At 43.1% G+C, this 15,719-nt stretch overlaps 3 non-coding genes across 3 annotated transcripts; 2 read left to right on the forward strand and 1 right to left on the reverse strand.

Moving 5' to 3' along the window:
• The first annotated feature begins 226 nt into the window (after nucleotides 1-226).
• On the forward strand, nucleotides 227-299 carry TRNAT-UGU (transfer RNA threonine (anticodon UGU)). The gene has a single exon. It is a non-coding gene; the product is annotated as a tRNA-Thr (tRNA).
• Nucleotides 300-587: 288 nt separating this feature from the next.
• Nucleotides 588-659, forward strand: TRNAP-AGG (transfer RNA proline (anticodon AGG)). The gene has a single exon. It is a non-coding gene; the product is annotated as a tRNA-Pro (tRNA).
• A 1,913-nt stretch (nucleotides 660-2,572) lies between these two features.
• On the reverse strand, nucleotides 2,573-2,654 carry TRNAL-AAG (transfer RNA leucine (anticodon AAG)). The gene has a single exon. It is a non-coding gene; the product is annotated as a tRNA-Leu (tRNA).
• Between the last annotated feature and the right edge of the window lie 13,065 nt (nucleotides 2,655-15,719).

The following is a 15,719-nucleotide window of genomic DNA, read 5'->3' on the forward strand; positions in this document are numbered from 1 at the left end:
GGCACAGGAGGCAATTTCTCAGCACAGAATCAAAATGAAGGAAGAGAAGACAGTCTGTTAGTGGATCTACTCAAAACAGTCTTTTCGATGGATTGATAAAAAGGCTCAATTTTATAGGAGAATTTCCGGGACTTTTGCTCAGGTGGAAATTGTATTTAATACTTTGTGATGCTAAGCTTATATATGCATCTATAAGGTGAGATATAGGAAGGCACCAGGTAATAAGGGCTCCATAGCTCAGGGGTTAGAGCACTGGTCTTGTAAACCAGGGGTCGCGAGTTCAAATCTCGCTGGGGCCTTGTGTTGACTTTTTTTCGGCCGGACAAGTGTGCCAGCGCTGCTGCACTAGGCGGATCTCTTTTATCCTCAGCATCGTATGAGGCGACATCCAAGCAAAACCTAATACTGCTTCCGCGCTCATCTCCCGGTCTGGATCCACCACAGTAACGGAGAAGTGACTCAGCCGGCGTAAGGCTCTGGCTTTCTGGGTAAACAAACTCTCTTTCCTGCCAACGGCAGGATCTCAAATGCAGCTCTTTACCTGACGTGATGAGCCTCAAGGAAAAACCTAATGTTCTCAGCACAGTGGCTCGTTGGTCTAGGGGTATGATTCTCGCTTAGGGTGCGAGAGGTCCCGGGTTCAAATCCCGGACGAGCCCTTTTTTCCGTCTAATAACTTTAAAAAATATCTTTGCAACCAAAGTCTCCCTAGTGATGTGAAATAGCAGAGACAGGCCGAAGAGTTATCTTTTGAATTCTATCTGACGAAGTGTTTCCCCACTGTTCCTGCCTGGCAGGTGGTCAGGGCAGGCGGGACAGCAGATAATTCCCTGGAGCTCTCAGTGCATCCCCTTGGGAAATGGAGATGGTAACAAGCTCCCCTCCTGCCTCCCACAGTAGCCTTCTAACTCATCTTCCTGCTCCTCTGTACTCCTTACAGAGCAGCCAGAGTTATTCTGTTAAACTATGAGTAAAACAGTATTCCCCTCCATTCAAAAGCATGCAATACTTTCTCACACTTAGAGTAAAATCTGTAATCTTGCTCTTGCATGTTTCTCTCTGATCTCAACTCCTACTCCCTTCTTCTCATTCTGTTCTTACTGTTACTCAAATACATGGACCTTGCTTCTTATTTGGACTTTTCACTTGCTGTTTCCTCTTCCTGGAATATTATTTCCTCAGATAACTGTATAACTTCCTCTCTCACTCCTTGTGTGCTCAACTGCCACCTCTTTAAAGACATCTTCCCTCACCTCCCTTTCCCAAATAGTGCCCTGTTGTCACTACTCCCTACACTACTTTATTTTTCTTCACAGCACTTATAACTACTTGACATTATTATACACATTTATTTGTTTTAAATTCTCTTTCCTCCCATACAGACATAAATTCCAGAAGGCCAAAGATTTTGTTACACTCACTACTATACCCTCAACATGTAGCACTGTATATGATATGAGGCAGGTGATGAATGAATGTATATCAGCATATTCCTGGACACACCTGATAGCCTCCAGAAGTCACAATTAAACAGCATTTCTTCCTGGCTTCTCCAGACTCAGACTGGAATCTTACCAAAGGATAAAAGCCATGGCTATGAGCTTACATCGCAAATAGAAAATCTCAGCTGATTTTTTTCTCTCTACTTTAGCCCAAGTACCCAATTCAGGCTTCTCCTGAACAAGAAACTACCAAACTGCTTATCTGTGGCACCAGAATTACAGGCAGCTGTACTGGTAATAACACTTTCACATTATACACTTTTTTCCTGTAGCTTTCTGTAGACAATATTTGATCTTTCACTATCTAATCTTTAGTGGAATTTCAGCCCAGATGGGAGAAAAGAAAGGGTAGGTCCTGTGGTATAAAATGTGGCAAAATATGAGTTTAAGTAATGAAAATATTTTTGACTGCCAGATTCTGTTCTAAGCACCTTACGTGTATGAACTGATTTTTGTAATACCTCCATGAAATATATGCTATTATTATCTCCATTTTACACATAAGGAAATTGAGGCACAGGGAAGATAAGCAACTTGCCTCAGTCCACCATAGCTAGTAATGTGCGAACTGGAACTCTGGTATTCTAACAGCAGAGCCCGCCAACCAGCCCCTCACCAGCCTCCCCACAAAACTGCAGTGCCTCCCTTATACTTAATTTGTTTTCTGCCAGATGATGTCTTTCAGTGTTTCAGGACCGTTTTGTAATTGTAAGGCTTACTCTTCCAGTTCCGTGAGCTTCCCTGCAGGCAGGCGTCATGTTTTATTCATCTTTTCTGTGCTCCTCAACAGTAGAACAGTGCCAATAACAAGGCAAGTGCTCAAAATACTCTCTTCGGCTGAGTGAAGAAAGGAAAACCAAACCTTACGGGTTTATGGTATTCAAGGCCTAGCACTTTACCTCTGGGAAACAATGGAATTAAACGCATCATTATGATCTTGCTATGGTGCTGTCTTTCAACTAAAAACCTTGAATTATGAAAGACTATGAAATATGAGAAATGGCATAAGCTTGTTGACGTGGTCGCACCAGTGCAAGCCGTGGCTGGCACAAACGATTTCAAAAATGAGATGGCAGCGGTGGGATTCGAACCCACGCCCCCGAAGAGACTGGAGCCTTAATCCAGCGCCTTAGACCGCTCGGCCACGCTACCTGGGCAAGCGGTGCCTCCCAGCATAGTCTTTACTGTGTATTCTCTCCCCCTGACACCCAACACGTTCCCAGTCCCTTCCGCCTTACCCTGCGGTTCATATATTTATAGTTTTATGGAGTATTTCGTATCTCTTTTTTTTCTCTGGTTTTTTTTTTTCTTTCTTCTTTTAAGCCAAGGTACCCAAGGTTAGTAGACAGAACTGTAATACACGTCCTGTCCTGTCCCGGGAGGCAGGACAACCTTTGCTAGGTGTAACGTGTACTCAGCACCCGCCCTGGGCCGGGCACAGCTGGTCCCTGGGAGAGGCGGGGCTCTCTCCTGTTCCAGGGGACCCTCTTCATCCCATGTAGAACGCCACGCGGCGAGAGCTTTCGCTACGCCAAGGATGATGAGCCTGGGATCATTCGGCGAGAGGGCTTCTCGTCGGCCTGGAGGAGACGGGAAGGTTTCCGCGAGGTGTGCTCCATCGAGTCCAAGGCAGGGCCAGGAGACGTACCGGCCTGGCAGAGCGCAGGAACCGTCAGTAAAATGCCGAGGCCAAAAGAAGCCTCCGGCCCAGTCCCTGCTCTCTGCCGGCCGCGGGCAGCGTGGTCAGTCTCCGTTAAGGAGACGCCCTGCCCAGGGAGGCACATCCCCTTCTCTCCCCCGCAGCCACGGATAACTCTTCAGCCCGGGACTGCCCCTGATGCGATTGCCTCCCACATTCCCGCAACCTCTTGGGCACACTCGAAAGCTGAAATGTACAGGGAAGTTTTTCTCGTTGATGTCTGAAATTTTTTCCGAAAAAAAATCAGTGGTCTAGGGGCGAAGGAGTCTGCAGTGATTATATTCATCCATTAGGCGTCACCCCATGCATACGGTTATTAAAAAAAAAACTTTTTTGCCAACTGTGGACGTGGCTAAAATTTCTTTCCTAGCACTTAGAAAAACAAGTGCTCTGGCTGGTGGCTCATTGGTCTAGGGGTATGAGTCTTGCTTAGGGTGCGAGATATCCTGGGTTCAAAATCCCGAATAAGCCCTGTTGTACTTTCATCTGTTGCTTGTCTTCCTCTTACTCCCAATGAAACTTCCAAGGAATTGATGTTAAAAACCATCGTACTAGGCAATCACCTTCTGGAGCGAATATTACAGGTAAAAACCATTTTGTCCTCCATTATTTCAGATTTATGTGATTAATATTTAGACAAATCCTCATGTTATTATTTCATGAGGATAAGTCTCAGCTGTTATTACATATAGTTTGTATAGACTGTATTACACATAATTCATATAATTCCGCAAAATCATTTTTAAAATCATCACTTTTCTTCTGCATTTTCTTGTTATTATTCAGGAACTGTTATTCATTCTGGACTTGGAGAGGGCTATCAAACATAAGGGTGCATATATCCTTTTAAGTGAGAGATTTTGTTTTCTTTGGGTAAATTCCTAGGAGTGGAGTCATATGGTTTTTCTACTTTTACTTTTTTGAAGAACTTCCATACTGCTTTCCACAGTGGCTGCACCAACTGACATTCCCATCAATGTGTAAGAGGGTTCTCTTTTATCCACATCCTCGCCAACACTTGTTATTTCTTGTCTTTTGGATAGTGGCAGTCCTCACTGGTGTGAGGTGATAGCTCATTGTGGTTTTGATTTGCATTTCCCTGATGAGAAAACATAGGCAAAAATCTCTTGAACATAAGTATGAGCAATTTTTCTCTGGACACATATCCCTAGGCAAGGGAAACAAAAGCAAAAATGAAAAATGAACAAGTGGGACTATATCAAACAAAACACTTCTGTACAGCAAAAGACACCATCAACAGAATAAAAAGGCATCCTACACTATGGGAGAATATATTTGTAAATGATTTATCTGAACGGGGTTAACATCCAAAATATATAAAGAACTCTTATGCTTAAACAAACAAAAAAGATAGAGGGGCGGAAGATGGCGGCGTGAGTAGAGCAGCGGAAATCTCCTCCCAAAACAACATATATCTATGAAAATATAACAAAGACAACCCTTCCTAGAATAAAGACCAGAGGACACAGGACAGTATCCAGACCACATCCACACCTGAGAGAACCCAGCGCCTCGCGAAGGGGGTAAGATACAAGCCCCGGCCCCGCGGGAGCCGAGCGCCCCTCCCCCCAGCTCCCGGCGGGAGAAGAATAGGCAGAGCGGGAGGGAGACGGAGCCCAGGACTGCCGAGCATCCAGCCCGCGCCATCCGGGCCAGAGTGCAGGGCCCTCGATACTGGGAAAACAGGGCAGCAAGAACAGTGAGCAGGCACTGGAGGCTGGGCGACAGAGGACATAAGAAAAGCGCGCGACCATTTTTTTTTTTTTTTTTGCTTTTTTGCTGCTTTGTTTTGGCGAGCGCTTTTTGGAAGTCTTAAAGGGACAGGGACCCCAATACTAGGGAAACAGGGCAGAAAGACCGGTGAGCAGAGGCCTGAGGCTGGCACCGGAGAATAAAGAAAAACGAACGACCACCTTTTTTTTTTAATTAAAAAAAATTTTTTTTTTCTTTTTCTTGTTTTTTTTGTGGTCGTTGCTTTGTTTTGGCGGGTGCTTTTTGGAAGTCTTAAAGGGGCAGGGCGGGTCACTTAATCCAGAGGTAGGGAATCCGGGATCTCTGGGCACCCTAACCCCTGGGCTGCAGGGAGCAGGGAGGCCCCTTACGGAGATAAATAGCCTCCCAGCAGCTCCTGCTCCAACGCGACTCCACCATTTTGGAGTAGCTGCCCGAGCCAGGCCACGCCCACAGCAATAGCGGAGATTAACTCCATAGCTGCCGGGCAGGAAGCAGAAACCCTGTCTGCGCGCAGTTGCGCAGCACAAGCCACTAGAGGCCGCTGTTCTCCCAGGAGAGGAGGGCCACAAACCAACAAGAAAGGAAGTCCTTCCAGCCGTCACTCGTCCCAGTTCTGCAGACTATTCCTATCACCATGAAAAGGCAAAGCTACAGGCAGACAAAGATTACAGAGACAACACCAGAGAAGGAGACAGACCTAACCAGTCTTCCTGACAAAGAATTCAAAATAAGAATCATAAACATGCTGACAGAGATGCAGAGAAATACGCAAGAAAAATGGGATGAAGTCCGGAAAGAGATCACAGATGCCAGAAAGGAGATCGCAGAAATGAAACAAACTCTGGAAGGGTTTATAAGCAGAATGGATAGAATGCAAGAGGCCATTGATGGAATTGAAATCAGAGAACAGGAACGCATAGAAGCTGACATAGAGAGAGACAAAAGGATCTCCAGGAATGAAACAATATTAAGAGAACTGTGTGACCAATCTAAAAGGAACAATATCCGTATTATAGGGGTCCCAGAAGAAGAAGAGAGAGGCAAAGAGATGGAAAGTATCTTAGAAGAAATAATTGCTGAAAACTTCCCCACACTGGGGGAGGAAGTAATCAAACAGACCACAGAAATACACAGAACCCCCAACAGAAAGGATCCAAGAAGGGCAACACCAAGACACATAATAATTAAAATGGCAAAGATCAAGGACAAGGAAAGAGTGTTAAAGGCAGCTAGAGAGAAAAAGGTCACCTATAAAGGGAAACCCATCAGGCTAACGTCAGATTTCTCAACAGAAACCCTACAGGCCAGAAGAGAATGGCATGATATATTTAATACAATGAAACAGAAGGGCCTTGAACCAAGGATACTGTATCCAGCACGACTATCATTCAAATATGACGGTGGGATTAAACAATTCCCAGACAAACAAAAGCTGAGGGAATTTGCTTTCCACAAACCACCTCTACAGAACATCTTACAGGGACTGCTCTAGATGGGAGCACTCCTAGAAGGAGCACAGCACAAAACACCCAACATATGAAGAATCAAGGAGGAGGAACAAGAAGGGAGAGAAGAAAAGAATCTCCAGACAGTGTATATAACAGCTCAATAAGCGAGCTAAGTTAGGCAGTAAGATACTAAAGAGGCTAACCTTGAACCTTTGGTAACCACGAATTTAAAGCCTGCAATGGCAATAAGTACATATCTTTCAATAGTCACCCTAAATGTTAATGGGTTGAATGCACCAATCAAAAGACACAGAGTAACAGAATGGATAAAAAAGCAAGACCCATCTATATGCTGCTTACAAGAAACTCACCTCAAACCCAAAGACATGTACAGACTAAAAGTCAAGGGATGGAAAAACATATTTCAAGCAAACAACAGTGAGAAGAAAGCAGGGGTTGCAGTACTAATATCAGACAAAATAGACTTCAAAACAAAGAAAGTAACAAGAGATAAAGAAGGACACTACATAATGATAAAGGGCTCAGTCAAACAAGAGGATATAACCATTCTAAATATATATGCACCCAACACAGGAGCACCAGCATATGTGAAACAAATACTAACAGAACTAAAGGGGGATATAGACTGCAATGAATTCATTCTAGGAGACTTCAACACACCACTCACCCCAAAGGATAGATCCACTGGGCAGAAAATAAGTAAGGACACGGAAGCACTGAACAACACAGTAGAGCAGATGGACCTAATAGACATCTATAGAACTCTACATCCAAAAGCAGCGGGATATACATTCTTCTCAAGTGCACATGGAACATTCTCCAGAATAGACCACATACTAGGCCACAAAAAGAGCCTCAGAAAATTCCAAAAGATTGAAATCCTACCAACCAACTTTTCAGACCACAAAGGCATAAAACTAGAAATAAACTGTACAAAGAAAGCAAAGAGGCTCACAAACACATGGAGGCTTAACAACACGCTCCTAAATAATCAATGGATCAATGACCAAATCAAAATGGAGATCCAGCAATATATGGAAACAAATGACAACAACAACACTAAGCCCCAGCTTCTGTGGGACACAGCAAAAGCAGTCTTAAGAGGAAAGTATATAGCAATCCAAGCATATTTAAAAAAGGAAGAGCAATCCCAAATGAATGGTCTAATGTCACAATTATCGAAATTGGAAAAAGAAGAACAGATGAGGCCTAAGGTCAGCAGAAGGAGGGACATAATAAAGATCAGAGAAGAAATAAATAAAATTGAGAAGAATAAAACAATAGCAAAAATCAATGAAACCAAGAGCTGGTTCTTCGAGAAAATAAACAAAATAGATAAGCCTCTAGCCAGACTTATTAAGAAGAAAAGAGAGTCAACACAAATCAACAGTATCAGAAACGAGAAAGGAAAAATCACGACGGACCCCACGGAAATGCAAAGAATTATTGGAGAATACTATGAAAACCTATATGCTAACAAGCTGGGAAACCTAGGAGAAATGGACAACTTCCTAGAAAAATATAACCTTCCAAGACTGACCCAGGAAGAAACAGAAAATCTAAACAGACCAATTACCAGCAACGAAATTGAAGAGGTAATCAAAAAATTACCAAAGAACAAAACCCCCGGGCCAGATGGATTTACCTCGGAATTTTATCAGATATACAGGGAAGACATAATACCCATTCTCTTTAAAGTTTTCCAAAAAATAGAGGAGGAGGGGATACTCCCAAACTCATTCTATGAAGCTAACATCACCCTAATACCAAAACCAGGCAAAGACCCCACCAAAAAAGAAAACTACAGACCAATATCCCTGATGAACGTAGATGCAAAAATACTCAACAAAATATTAGCAAACCGAATTCAAAAATACATCAAAAGGATCATACACCATGACCAAGTGGGATTCATTCCAGGGATGCAAGGATGGTACAACATTCGAAAGTCCATCAACATCATCCACCACATCAACAAAAAGAAAGACAAAAACCACATGATCATCTCCATAGATGCTGAAAAAGCATTTGACAAAGTTCAACATCCATTCATGTTAAAAACTCTCAGCAAAATGGGAATAGAGGGCAAGTACCTCAACATAATAAAGGCCATCTATGATAAACCCACAGCCAACATTATATTGAACAGCGAGAAGCTGAAAGCATTTCCTCTGAGATCGGGAACTAGACAGGGATGCCCACTCTCTCCACTGTTATTTAACATAGTACTGGAGGTCCTAGCCACGGCAATCAGACAAAATAAAGAAATACAAGGAATCCAGATTGGTAAAGAAGAAGTTAAACTGTCACTATTTGCAGATGACATGATACTGTACATAAAAAACCCTAAAGACTCCACCCCAAAACTACTAGAACTGATATCGGAATACAGCAAAGTTGCAGGATACAAAATCAACACACAGAAATCTGTGGCTTTCCTATATACTAACAATGAACCAACAGAAAGAGATATCAGGAAAACAACTCCATTCACAATTGCATCAAAAAAAATAAAATACCTAGGAATAAACCTAACCAAAGAAGTGAAAGACTTATACACTGAAAACTACAAGTCACTTTTAAGAGAAATTAAAGGGGACACTAACAGATGGAAACTCATCCCATGCTCATGGCTAGGAAGAATTAATATCGTCAAAATGGCCAGCCTGCCCAAAGCAATATACAGATTTGATGCAATCCCTATGAAACTACCAGCAACATTCTTCAATGAACTGGAACAAATAATTCAAAAATTCATATGGAAACACCAAAGACCCCGAATAGCCAAAGTAATCCTGAGAAAGAAGAATAAAGTAGGGGGGATCTCACTCCCCAACTTCAAGCTCTACTATAAAGCCATAGTAATCAAGACAATTTGGTACTGGCACAAGAGCAGAGCCACAGACCAATGGAACAGACTAGAGAATCCAGACATTAACCCAGACATATATGGTCAATTAATATTTGATAAAGGAGCCATGGACATACAATGGCGAAATGACAGTCTCTTCAACAGGTGGTGCTGGCAAAACTGGACAGCTACATGTAGGAGAATGAAACTGGACCATTGTCTAACCCCATATACAAAAGTAAACTCAAAATGGATCAAAGACTTGAATGTAAGTCATGAAACCATTAAACTCTTGGAAGAAAACATAGGCAAAAACCTCTTAGACATAAACATGAGTGACCTCTTCTTGAACATATCTCCCCGGGCAAGGAAAACAACAGCAAAAATGAGTAAGTGGGACTATATTAAGCTGAAAAGCTTCTGTACAGCAAAAGACACCATCAATAGAACAAGAAGGATCCCTACAGTATGGGAGAATATATTTGAAAATGACAAATCCGATAAAGGCTTGACGTCCAGAATATATAAGGAGCTCTCACGCCTCAACAAACAAAAAACAAATAACCCAATTAAAAAATGGGCAGAGGAACTGAACAGACAGTTCTCCAAAAAAGAAATACAGATGGCCAACAGACACATGAAAAGATGCTCCACATCGCTAATTATCAGAGAAATGCAAATTAAAACTACAATGAGGTATCACCTCACACCAGTAAGGATGGCTGCCATCCAAAAGACAAACAACAACAAATGTTGGCGAGGCTGTGGAGAAAGGGGAACCCTCCTACACTGCTGGTGGGAATGTAAGTTAGTTCAACCATTGTGGAAAGCAGTATGGAGGTACATCAAAATGCTCAAAACAGACTTACCATTTGACCCAGGAATTCCACTCCTAGGAATTTACCCTAAGAACGCAGCAATCAAGTTTGAGAAAGACAGATGCACCCCTATGTTTATTGCAGCACTATTTACAATAGCCAAGAATTGGAAGCAACCTAAATGTCCATCAATAGATGAATGGATAAAGAAGATGTGGTACATATACACAATGGAATACTACTCAGCCATAAGAAAAGGGGAAATCCAATCATTTGCAGCAACATGGATGGAGCTGGAGGGTATTTTGCTCAGTGAAACAAGCCAAGCGGAGAAAGAGAAATACCGAATGATTTCACTTATCTGTGGAATATAAGAACAAAGGAAAAACTGAAGGAACAAAACAGCAGCAGAATCACAGAACTCAAGAATGGACTAACAGGTACCAAAGGGAAAGGGACTGGGGAGGATGGGTGGGTAGGGAGGGATAAGGGGGGGAGAAGTAGGGGGGTATTAAGATTAACATGCATGGGGGGGGTAGGAGAAAAGGGAGGGCTGTACAACACAGAGAAGGCAAGTAGTGATTCTACAACATTTTGCTATGCTGATGGACAGTGACTGTAAAGGGGTTTATAGGGGAGACCTGGTATAGGGGAGAGCCTAGTAAGCATAATATTCGTCATGTAAGTGTAGATTAGTGATAGCAAAAAAAAAAAAAAAAAAAAAAAAAAAAAAGGGCAGTTCCTGTGTGGTAACCTCCAACGAGTTCTACACAAGGGTATAAAGGGCATATAAAAGTGTAGGCAAAGGGTCTGTTTGTGTTTATACAGAGGATCAAAGCGTAATTGGGCTACCCCGAAAATGAACTAAGATACGATATGAAAAAGAACTTCCAACATCTGCACTCTCTGGAAGACTCATGCCAGAAGATGATCATCAAAAAACCCCAACAAAGATCCACGCACTGCTACAGCTGTAGATGCACTCATCCCACCAGTTCCTGGACTTGCCATGGGAATGAGGAAGGAGATATCTAAGCTGGCCTGTGCATACAGTAAAACAACAAAATTGGACTGGATCTATACTGTTGGAACTCAACCAAGAATTTGGAGAAGTTCAAATTGTAGCGCTCCAAAGTCTTACAACTACAAACTATTTATTGTTAAAAGAACATATGGCATGTGAACAGTCCCCAGGAATGGGTTGTTTTAATTTGTCTGATTTCTCTCAGACTGTTCAAGTTCATTTGGACAATATCCACCATATCATAGATAAGTTTTCACAAATGCCTAAGGTGCCTAACTGGTTTTCTTGGTTTCACTGCAGATGGCTGGTAATTACAGATATGCTTTGGTTATATAACTATACTCCTATTATGTTAATGTGTGTGTGCAATTTAAGTAGTAGCTTAAAACCTATGCATGCTGAAGTTACTCTACAAGAAGATATATCAAAGAAATAATCAATCTTCCCATGTTTTCTTCCGCCTGCTACTTCTATAGCTTTTCTTCTTCCTTCCTAATTACAACCCTTAAATAGAATTCGTGCCTCATATCAAATTTACCGAGTATCATAATTCTTCCAAGTGGTAAAGATACCTCAAGACAAATGCTGGGCATAGAAGCCACAGGGCATAAATATGCAAAGAAGTAAAAAGCTAACTTTTTCAAACAATAAGGCTTCTCTCTCACTTACCAACTTCACATTTCCCTGTATGGCCCCGGAAGATGACTGGTTAGCCAGAGACGGGTAAGATTCCCCAAGGGAGGAACAACCTAAGACAGGCACAGTCGCAGGGGGGCCATCAGGTGAGAAATTGGGGATCAACAGAGGTGAGGCTTAGATCCTCACCCCCCCGTTCTGAGAGAAATCTTCTGCATACGTGTATGTTTTATTGCCCTGGTCTAGCTTGGATTAACGCATAGTCTACAGGCACACACCTGATCATCTACATGTGCTCTCTTACAACACTAAACTATGTTTTCTACCTTTATCTTGTATCTACCTACCACTTCAGCATTTTATTAAAAATAATAATAATAAATAGAGAAATGTGGTATCCACATATAAATCAAGTATAAAAACCAAATGAATATTCATATTTGAACTGACTGTTTAGAGTTCATAATGCATGAGCAAAACCGAAAGTTTCTGTGATGACTGCCCTTGTACTGTTCACTATGTAACTTATTCATTATGTAAGAATTTGTTCTACATGTAAAAACTTGTTTGTTATGCCTCAGAAGATTGGAGACTGACAAAAATTAGGCTTGGGGTGGAATAATGATTGTGCATTGAGCATTGACTCCCCTATACAGAATTTTATTGTCGTTAACAACCATTTGATCAATAAATATGAGAGATGCCCTCACAAAAAAAAAAAAAAAGGACAGACTTCCAATGGTAAAATAAATTAGTAACCGGGATGTAATGTATAGCATAAGGAATATAGTCAAGATATTGTAACAGCCTGGTAGGGTGATAGCTGGAACCTAGAATTATGTATATAAATGTTCTACCACTGTGTTGTACACTTGAAACTCATGTAATGTAATACTGTGTGTCAACTACCCTTCAATAAAAAATAATTATTAAAAAAACAAACAAACAAACAAACAAACAAAAAACCCACAAATAACACAATTAACAGTCATTTTCCCAAAGAAGAAATACAGATGACCAATGGAGACAAGAAAAGAGGTTCCACATTGCTCCCAGCCACTTATAAAGGAAGTCAGTGAGACCCATGGAATTAAGCCCGGGGGGTATAGAACTAGTTAGCTACAGAGCTGAGGTCAGGACAGGAATCCACCTTCCACGATTCCCAAACCAGTAGCTGGGTGCTTCTGAAAAGGGAGTTATTTGTTGTTGCTGTTGGTGTTGTAGAATACATCTGGATTTCTTAGGGCCTCAGTGATTATTTGGGATCAGGGGACAGTCATTCATCTTCTTTCAAGGACTCTTACTGACTTTCAGAGAGCCTGAAATATGGCAGGGACGACAGCAGAGCCTGGGAGTGGTGTGAAACATCTGGATGTCCTTGGAGGTGCTGTAGGGGAAGGTTGGGTAATGGTCCTTCTTCAGGGAAGATTCAAAGGATATGTTGAGGGCTCAGCCTGGGACACACATGAGAAGCCAGATATGCTATGATCAAAGCATTCTCAGAAGTGGAAAACTGAAAGGACAGAGGCCTACCAAGTAGCTGTTAGTAAGACCTGTTCAGGGCAACCCCCACCTCAGCCTGGCCTCTCCTGAGCTATCACCTGATGGCAGTCATTTCAGAATACATGTAAAGTCACAAAAAAGAAATGGCTTGGTTTGCCCTCAAGGGAGAACAGGCCATCCCATGTTCACAGTCTGGGGCTGTAACTGCAAGAGTGAGATTGATCATCTCAGATCTGATTCTGAACAAACTCCCCGAGGGCAGGAGCAGCTTGTTCTTGGGCATAGGCAAGCTCCAGTCTGTCCACCTTAACTGGGCAAAGAGACAGGGGAGGTAGTGGGAGGGCAGCGGGAAGAGTGCCCAGAGGCTTGTGAAGGTATTGCATGACTGCAGTGAACAGCTTGCTTAGGAAACAACTCTAAGTTGCTAAAGGCAGCCAATGAACCCTTCTGGCAGAGGGATGGTTCATGCCCCATCTCCTTTACAATAGTGCTCTCCATTAGGGAGGTGCCCCTTTGACTGGAATGCCAACTCCTTAGGCCATTTCACAAGGCTATTCCACCACATTCCTGAGTCACAGCCCCACCTCCCTACTTTAGGGCCTGGTACCCAGGGTTCAGCTCCCCTGCTCCCCATTGCTCACCCTGACTCCAGGCCAGGAAGCAGAGACTACGTCCCTATTCCCTGGGTGTGGGGGGAAATAGAAGTGGTAGTCAGAGAATTGTCATCTTAAGGGAATAGCTGTTGGGTCACTTCAATTTAACTCAGAATCTTAGCTCTTAGTGACAACAGAAAGGGACCTTACAGATAGGCAAATTCTTCCTTTATCCTTTTCTACCACATCCATTTTAAAGATGAAGGAACTAGGACTCTGAGATGTGACATGGCTTTCCCCAGACCACATAGCTAGTTAGTGGCAGAAGAGCAAGATAAAGTCTTTTACCCTTTCATCCACTCCACACACGCTTTCTGATCCTCTGGGCAGTGGGCTAGAACAAGTACACTGTTCTGGCTCTCCGGGAGCACACAGCAGGCAGGAGAGAAGGCTCACTATGCCCCTTGCTGCACTACACAGTTGTGGCTAAAGCCAAGTTACATACAGAAAGCATGCAGGAGGGCAGGAGGGCAGGAGGGCTTCTTAAGGAGACTCAAGGAGAAGTGTTAATTTAAAGAAGGATTCCTGGAGGAGCTGATAAAGTCCCATGCTCTTTGCACTGCACTTAGAAATATTTCTTGATACATGGGCTTTCTTTGGCTGCCTAAGAGTTTGTGGGAACTAGCATAGATTTGCTCATGGGCAAGGCCCACTTTCAAGATTAGAAAGGAGCTCAAAATATCATGTGAGTGTTCTCCACAGTCAGGAAGAATGGAATGGGAAGGGAAAATGGTTTGGCAGGGCTCCTCTGAAAACGAACAGGGAAGAAAGAAATCAGATTCCAACTCACAAGTGCTTCCAGCCTTTTAGTCTTGTGAGAGGGGCTAGAAGGTGGCTTGTGAGTGACTGAGAAGTAGAAGAGGGCTAGGAATGGTGTGGGGAGGGAGCACTTTCTGCTTTCAGCAACGTTCCTGAATCCACTCTACTCCACCCCTCACCGCCAGGCATCCCTTGCTTTGGACCCATAGACATGTTTGTGCTTCTCCTGCCCTGCCTGACCCTGGAACCTCTCTCCCTGGTGGCACCCGGACCTCTCCAGCTCATCCCTAGGATTCTCTATGAACTGGTTTCCAGAGTTGCTTCAAGAAAACAGGTAATTGAAGACCATAACTGCAAAATACAGCTCAAGCCCTCTTCCTCCAATGGTGTGTTTGGGAGGCAGGTCCTCCCAGTGTTCAGGGAGGGGCACTCTGAGGAGTCGCTTCAGTCATGCGACGTGAGGTGGGTGTACACCCTCTGCCTGGTGGCAGCTTTGAACCAGGGCTGGTTTCACACTGGGGTATCATCATGTAAAAGTTGCTTTGTTGTAGGGTGGGTGGCAACTCTTGAGGAATTATTCTGCTGTTTATCAGGTTGGGGCTCATTGATCTGGTGGTGATCCTGTGCAGTATAATCACCAGAGATGGGCCACTGATTATAAATGCAGATTCCTGGGCCTCACCTCCAGAGCCTGATTCAACAGTTTTGGGATAAGGCCCCTGTTTCTGTATTTTTAATCAGTAGCCAAGAGACTCTGATAGATTTCACTAAGAGGCCACTTCCCCACCATTTTTTGTTTTTAATCTCTGGGAGCTGGGCAGTAGCCCTTTAAGGAGAGGTTAAGGGCTGGTGGTGAGATTATTAGCCCCACCCCCAGTATACTCTGCACCCTCCTTCCATTCCCATCTTTTGATATGGGCAATCCATGTTTCTTCATTTTATGTAAAGCACTGAGAAGAATCTTCAAGAAGAGAGTCCCAGTCCCCTCTCATAGCATGATCACTGTCTCCTCTGCCCTCCTCCGTAGAAATTCTGAGACCACCACTATAG

The sequence above is a fragment of the Manis pentadactyla genome, chromosome 11, assembly GCF_030020395.1.
Source record: "Manis pentadactyla isolate mManPen7 chromosome 11, mManPen7.hap1, whole genome shotgun sequence".
Lineage (NCBI taxonomy): Eukaryota > Metazoa > Chordata > Mammalia > Pholidota > Manidae > Manis > Manis pentadactyla.